Here is an 8,388-nt window from a genome sequence, read left to right as displayed (position 1 = left end):
GTCTCCCTCGTCCTCGACCAACCTCGCCGCCCCTACTCAGGCCTAACCCCTACCCCGTTGCTCGCGTAGGAGGAAGGAGCCCGAGGCTCCAGTGGCCATGAGCGACGGCAAGGACACCCTCGACCTCTCAGCCCTCGGCGTCACCGTCCCCAACAGCGTCCCCAACACCGCGGTGTGCACAGGCAACGCGACGCCGCCAGCGCCGCCTCCCCCACTGGGGCGCCCAGCTTTGGGGCAGCGCAGGCAGGCTCCGGTGTCTCGTCGTCACCACCTCACTCTCCTCCGCCCGTCGATGACCAGGCCGGGGGCGGAAGCCGCAAAGCCGGCGAATCGATCTCCTCGCCACCGCCTCCCTCTGCTCCGCCCGTCGATGTGCAGAACGGGAGCCAAATCTTTGAAGCCGGGGGATCGAGCTCCGCTGCTGCATGCGCCGGGGAGCAGGTAATGGCGCGTCTCTTGCGCTTGAGATGTCACGACCTGATGTGTTCCCTTTCGAGTTATTCGAGTTCGACTAAGCGTTTCTTGGTTTCTGTCGAGTAGGCTGGATTGCTGAAGGCCAAGAAGACGATCTTGAGAAAGATAATCAGCTCCGGCAAGGACAAGGTATAGCCTGAATCTTGTGCTTCTTGATTACTTTGTGATTTTTTTTGAATTAGACAACAAAGGTGGAAGGCAAGGTGGCTGAATTCTGATGCAACGTGATCTGTGCTCTCCTCCTTTGATGTTTCTGAATTCTGATGTGAAAGCATGTCCACATCTGTAGAACTGTGCTCTGTGCATGACTAGTGATCGATGGTGACTGTTCCTGTAGTGGATACATCTGTAGAACTCATGCACTTCTGTAGGTTTCTGATGTGGAACACCTACGCATTACTAGCATGGAAATATGGATTAAGTTTCCTGGAATTTGAGCACATGAATGGACTGTTAATTAATCCGTTAAGGTACACAAGGAGTTTGTTTAATCTAGAAATTGTACAAATCTGCAGCATGCATACTTCAGGTTGTTAAATAAGGAAGGAGCTCGGGGTTTAGTTCCACGCAACAGGGGTTGGGTAGATTCCTTGCAACCTCTAGAAATAGTGAGATGAATCATTGTTGTAATTTGTAAAGCTCTCAAGGAAAGTAGTTTAGCCAAAATATTTATTGTGGACATTCTGTTAGCTAGTGTGCATTGCCAAGTACAACTATTCTACTTTGTATGGAATCATCTATAGATATTATTTCTTTTAAGTGTTGCTGGCTATATTAAAATTATACCCCGAGGCACTGTAGCATTAGTGTGTTGTTTCGCTTTTGTTCTTCTCTATCTATGCCTATAAGTCAGGTTGTTTTTGTGGCATCCAGGGGCACAATACTGGAGCTAGTAGGCAAGCTAGCACCCATGGATTCGTGAACTAGCTTGGATGTGTACTTGGTCGCCGGGGTTGGATGAGGACGACGGTAACGAGGTGAGACCATCGTGATCCACCCTCCCACTTCTTTCTCATGATTTCGTAACTTCTCAACATGTTGATCTATTCTGAACATCTGAAACTTGCTGTGTGCAGGGTGACTAGTGATGCGGCACACCAAGCAGCATCAGGGGAAGGGGGTCTCCTGCTCGAGGAGTAGGGGCGCACCCAGCCGGCAGCCCTGTCCTGCTTGAGGGGGGGAAGAGGGGTCTGCTCCTCTGCTTCCATTGCGACCGCGGCAGGTAGCTCCTCCATCTCCCTCCCCCTCTTCATGTGCTCACTACTTCTGCTGCTAAGTTGATGAATATGTGATGCACTTGTGCCAAGGAATTTTAGAGGGATCTGTATGAACAAGTCATGTTTTTATTTTATTTTATTTAGGTTGTTAGTTACCAAACAGAGAGAGAAGATGAGCTCCTGCTTGGATTTTTTCTGCCAGCACATGATTTGTATGTATGCAATCATCATCTTGCGTGTGTGAGCTGATTCCTTGCTTGGGCGAAGTGTTAGTGTCGATTTGTTGTGGTGGTGCTCATCTGGCCATTGATTTGTTGTTGATAATTAGGTGCTAAAGAATGCTGCAGGTTTATTAGGATGTGGCTGAAACCATCGGATGTCCTTCGTGGACTTGCTATCAATACTTGTCTCATGTTTTGTTTCCTTTCTGGACATGTTATGGTTCAAGTGTTGCTGCTATTTAGTACTAAGTGCTTAACTTAACTAAGCTTGAGCTACTAAAACCCACTCTCAAATTAATGAAATTCCTGTTTTGTGAAACTTCAATGTTGAGCTCCTCTCCTCGCTGAGCCGTGGCCGTTGATTTTCATTTCGTCCACCACCACTCCAGCTACCTTCTTGTGTAATCAAATTTTGCTCCTGTATGTATGTATGTATGAGGCTGGGTAGTTCAACTCTAGTTTTCCTTCTACCAAACAGATTGAACTTTTAATGCTTGCTACACATGCTTGTGTACCAAAACATTTTGTACATTTGTTGTCGTTGTTGACTGTGCAGTCTAAAAAACACACTGTCTTTTCTTTTCGTGTGTAACAGCCAAGATGATCTGCTTTACACTTACAATTCGTGTTGACTAAATCCGAGCAAGTCTCCTTCCAGTTCCACCATAAGTAACAGACTGCAGGTACAGCTCAAATCTTGCTCTATTTCTTTTTTGTGTTGGCTCGATCAGGTTTCTCCCAAATCTAGTTGATCGGATATCATCATGCTATCTTGTTCCTTTCAGTATGTGCCCACGTATATTTAAGTTGCACCTGATTATATATAGGCATAGCATGGGCTCGGACTTTTAAGCATGCCACATCTCATTCTGTTTATGTAGCCACCATGTTACATGTTCTGTACTTACAGTTCCTGGCGATGCATTCAAGCCTGTGAACACATATATTTACATGTACCCCTGTTTATATCAAGGCCTCCCTGGTAGGTTCTTTTTATATGCTGCATAGCATGGATTCGTCATGTGATTATTAGTTATTTTTAACCAATGCTAGACCTAGCATGTGTACACTCTAATCTCTAATGATGTTTGTCTTTGTGTTCAGGAGCTCCAGGTCTACAAAATGAAGTTCGAAACCATATAGCTCTACTCAGCAAACAGTCGTCTCTTCTATTTGATTGTAATAGAATGTAAATATTGTAATATTGTAATAGTAGGCATATCTGGGTTGTAATAACTATGTACAGATTGTAGTAGACTTAGTTAGTTTTATTTGATGAACTACATTTGTATTGTTCTGTTTGAAATATTGATTATGTACGTGATTTGAAAACGTGTGGAATGGAAACATAACTTGTGGGATTCACTTATGAAAATAATCTAAGCAGTTTTGAATTTTTTGTCAAGTGGGCCCAGTGTGTGAGAAGATGACAAGTGGGACCAGCTCCAAAATATAATGGCCCAAACAATGTTAAAAGACCCGGCCCAGAAATAAATAAAAGGCTGAAATGGGCTTGGCCCGTGTAACTTACAGAAAAAAATATATTAAAAGGCTGAATTAATGGGCTAGGCCCATGTAGAAAACCGAATCGGACCGGGCTGAATCTTGTGCCACATCAGCTTGCCACGCTGGATGCCTACGTGGCCTGGGGAGGTTGCTAGTGAACAAAACGCCACAGTAGGAATATTTTGGTCGTAAACGTCTTTGACCATTCCAGAAGAAAGGTCGCTATAGTCAGTTTACGACGCCCAGCTTTTGACCTTCTGTTTTTGGTCACAAAAAGGTCATAAATGGAAATTTGTGACCTTTCAGTGACCAATAGTGGTGGTCATAAGTTGACATATTTCTTGTAGTGGAAGATGAACCTGCCTGGACCCACGCCCCGCGGCCAAGCCAGCTCCCCCATCACGCCTCCTCCCCATCCTACACTTGACGGCTAATGGGTCGCTGATGCCTCAGGTGGCTCCTGGGCGAGAGGGCTCTCTGCAGTCCGCGCTGGCATGCAGTTTTGTTGACCGTGGATTGCATTTCCCTTTGACGACTAGGAGGGTCACCTCTTGCTTCAGTCCAGCTCGGTTGGCTCTCTGTTGCAGTTCGATCGAGGCCCATGGCTCCTCCGGCCGGGAGTTCGCGATTCAGCTTCAAAGTGTTTTGGATAGTTTTCGGTTCAGGGCTTCTTCTATGCGGCTCATTGCATTTTCTTTGAAATTTTTGTGTCTGATCAGAACTCCACCTCCGCCTTCAGTCCAGAATTGTAGTGTAGTGCATAGTACAACGGAGTTCACTTCGTAAAATATTGTACACATGAGTTCACTTTTTATTATTTTTGGAGGAATTGTTGTTTGCAAATTTGTAAGGACATGGTGTATAATTGTTAAAACCGATGCAGCTCACTAAGAAAACCTTTGCGGTGCACTTTGCAAAAACAAAGGATTTCACTTCACTAGTAGAAAAACACCTAATAGTCCCGGTTCGTAAGGGCCTTTAGTCCCGGTTCATGAACTGGGACTAATGGGCCGTTACTAATACCTCCACCCATTAGTCCCGGTTCAATCCAGAACCGGGACCAATGTGCCTCCATGTGGCCCTGTGCGCCGAGCCTAGTGAGGGGGCCTTTGGTCCCGGTTGGTGGCTCCAACCGGGACCAAAAGGCATCCACGCGTCAGCATTCCAGTGGCTGGGGTTTTTGTTTTTTTTGAAAGGAGGGGAGGTTGGGGGTTTTGGGGGGTTAATTTAGGTGTTTCATATATTGTGTTAGCTAGCTAATTAATAGAGAGAAGTGTCCTCTCTTATGTCCGTGCTTGGTCGACGCTACGTACTATATATACATAAGTGATCGAGAGAACCATTCAGTACAGAAGTTCGTCATGCATACCGGGAGAAGTGATCGATCGACCTCTCCTTCTCCGAGAGATTGGTCGAACAACAAGTTTTCGTATCATGTATCCGACGCTACTGGCTACATACATGTACAATATGTATAAGATCTCTTAATTACAAACCCCTAGCATTTGAAATCAATTTCCACATGGTATTCTCTGGCTTTATTGATGACGTGGTCAAGAAAGAATCCCGCCAATTCCTCTTGAATTGCTTTCATGCGATCTGGTTCTAGGAGTTCATTCCGCATCTACCACGTCTAATTTGAAGAAGGGGGTTAATTAATACATATATATGAATGAAACTCAACTGAAATGATGGTGTAATAAAATGAAATTGTGAATATTATTGCTTACGCACTTCATATTGTCCTTGAGAGTAGCCCCGCTTGTTTTTCAAAGTCGCGGTGTGGATGAACTCGCACACGTAGTATCCACAGAAATCATTCCCTTCCTCCTGCCACAAGTACTTTACGAGAAATAGAGGTCAATCAAACTGATAATGAAGCATTATAAATGGCATTGATGAAAGTATAGCTATAGAATCAACGGGAGATGCACGCAACTAGCTAGCCAATAGTACTTACTTTCGGCCATTTATATGTCAGCTCCTTCGGCAGTCTCGGAGCTTCTGCGGTGAACTGTTTCCAAACCCTGCAAGACAAAGAAAATTATTATTATTACTTGAGATATCAGGAAATGAACAAAAAGTTGCCGATATGGTGCGATAATGATCGATTGAACTTACTTGCTGAGCATTTCAGAGATGTCCGCGTAGGATTTGGGATCTTTCCGTCTCGAGTCTAAGACGGTTACTAGTCCACGCTCAAGCTTAATCTCCAGAAGAATATAGTGGTACCTGCGCACGCATGCACAACTCATCAATTACATTACTATAAGCTCGCTTGAGTAATATGGGAAACCGAATATGCACACGACAGTAACACTCACGGGCCGTTGTAAGGAAAGAGTATGGTATCTTTGTTTTGATTTTTGATCAACGATTGTAGCAAGTTGTCCTCGACCTCTTTGACGTTCTTTTCAACCAGAAATACATCTATGATATTTGTGTTAATGAACCCAATATCATAAATTTCTTGTTTTTTGCACTCGACGATCTTCAATCTGCATAATATATTGAGGATAATTAATTATAAATACATGCAATGAAAGAGCCGAGCTATATATAGAGACTTAATGACAGAAATAGTAATTACAGGCAGTAGCAAAAGACCATTAATTTATCGAGGGCCTTTTGATTGAAGAACTCGAAGAACTCCTAAAATGGAACAGTCAACAGATCATTTGCAACGAGATTGTGCTCCTCTTTAATATGCAGATACAAAGCATTCTTACCCTCAGACTCTCTGCAGGTTTTCATGTACCAATTATGGAATCTTCGCATCATTGTTGTCAGAGATTTTTCATCTTTGACGAGAGGCTTCCCGTACTTGTATTTGTGTCCGTCCACCGCCAAGAAATCAGGAAGTGCATCGTCAGGCAGGTAATCGTCAAGATTGCCATAACCGGCCACCGTCCCCGGAGCATTAGACACATTGAGCGGGGGGCACGATTGCTGTGCTTGTTCGCCGAGCTGGGCAATTTTTCCCCTTTGCTCATTCTTTTGACCTTTTAGCACTGACAGTAGTTCCCGACCGCTGGGCTTGGAGATATGTCTGTTCAGTAATGCGCTCATAGTTGGTTCTCGGCGGAGACTTTGGTGGTTTCCTCAGGGCATCAATAGTGCTCTTTGCTTTCACCGGATCTACCTTCTCCTCCGGAGGTGGATGTCTCTTTGCTTTCACCCCTTCAAAGAACTCCTTCACGTGGGTCCGCACAATCGTATCGTTTTCCTCCTCGGACCTCTCGTACGGTAACTTCTCTAGATGCTTGAGAGATGATGGACCGTATTTGTATTGCCTCCCCCCTCTGGTTGTGCTGCTAGACGCCGGAGCAGACGGAGCGGCTGCGGCGTCTGTCTTCTTTCGTGCTTGCTTACGAGGTAGAGGAGAAGGAGTACTCCGGGGCGGCGGCGGGTCTCTTCCGCCCTTGCTCGCGAGGCGGAGAAGGAGGATGCTGCTGGCTGCTCGGGAGCGCTGGCGCAGGCGGAGAAGGAGGCGGAGTGCTGCCATGCGCCGGAGAAGGAGGCGGAGTGCCGCCACGCGTGCCCTGATCGTCACTCGCCGGAGGAGGAGGCGGTGGAGGAGGCGGAGTGCCCTGACTCGCCGGAGCAGGAGGAGGAGGCGGAGGCGTCCCGTTCAAAAGGTTGATGAGCTCCTTCTTCCATAGGCATGGAGTCTTCAGAGTAGAACCCAACCTAGTCTCCCCTTCACCGGTAGGGTGGTCAAGCACGAGGTCCTCAAATTCCTCCGTTATTTCATCCACCATCACCTTAGCATATCCTTTTGGAATCGGCTGGCAGTGATAAGTTGTGCCGGGTCCACTAGGATAAACTTGGCCAATAGCCGCCTTGACCTTCAAAGTCATCCATCGCGCCATCATGTGGCAATTTTGAGACTCCACGATACCATCCACGGGATAGCTGGCAGGAGCCGTCAAGACATTCTCCGACTGAAGCAGCTCGGTGGAAGCCACGCTGCTTCTCGGCTGAGATGGCGGGGTAGCTTCGAGGGAAGCTTCGGCAGGTCGTTTGCTGCGATCTGCTGCTTCTCGTTCCTCTTCTCGATCCTCTAGCCCCATTACCCTTTCGTGCAGCGCCTGCAGTTGGTCCTGCTCCAGTTTCTTCCTCCTCTCGTGGGTTTTGTAACCCCCTGCGTCCGGAAAACCAACCTTCCACGAAATGGAGCCTGGCGTGCCTCGTGTCCGTCCAGGGTGCTCAGGATTCCCAAGGGCCATTGTGAGCTCGTCCTTCTCCCTGTTTGGAAGGAACGTCCCTCGCTGCGCTGCATCGATATAGTGTCGAAGGTTCTTGACTGGTATTTCCTGTTGCTCGTCCGTCCACTGGCAAAACCCTGTTACAGGGTCCAAGGTTCCGCCAGACCCGAAGAACCAAGTCCGGCTACGGTCTGGCCATCTCATTGTCTCTGGTTCTATCCCTTTTTCAAGCAGATCATTCTCAGCCTTGGACCAATTAGGCCGGGCTTGCAGGTAGCCACCTGAACCCGTGCGATGGTGAAGCGTCTCTTCGCAGCATTTTTCTTGTTTGTCTCCGACATCTTTTTACTCTTTTCCGATGTCTTGTGGGCCACAAATGCGGGCCAGTGATCTTTGATCTTCTCATATTTGTCGATGAATTCTGGTGTCTTTTTATTTTTTGACAAACTGGTTCAGCTCTTTCCTCCACCTCCTCATTAGGAGTTGCCATCTTCTTAAGAGCACAAGACTTGATTAATTCCTCTTGAACTAGCTTCTCCGGATCCTCCTTTGGCGGTAGGGTGAAATTTGCCTTCATCTCAGTCCAAAGATATTCTTTCTGTGTATCATTGACATAAGACACCTCAGGGTCTTCCTCCTTAGGCTTATACCATTGCTGGATGCTGATCGGGATCTTCTCCCTATCAAGAACCCCGCACTGAGAAGAAAATGCCTTCCTTGTCCGGATGGGTTCAATCGGTTCGCCGTCGGGCGTGATTTCTA

The sequence above is a fragment of the Triticum dicoccoides genome, chromosome 5B, assembly GCF_002162155.2.
Source record: "Triticum dicoccoides isolate Atlit2015 ecotype Zavitan chromosome 5B, WEW_v2.0, whole genome shotgun sequence".
Classification (NCBI taxonomy): Eukaryota; Viridiplantae; Streptophyta; class Magnoliopsida; order Poales; family Poaceae; genus Triticum; species Triticum dicoccoides.
This window is presented reverse-complemented; position numbering follows the sequence as displayed.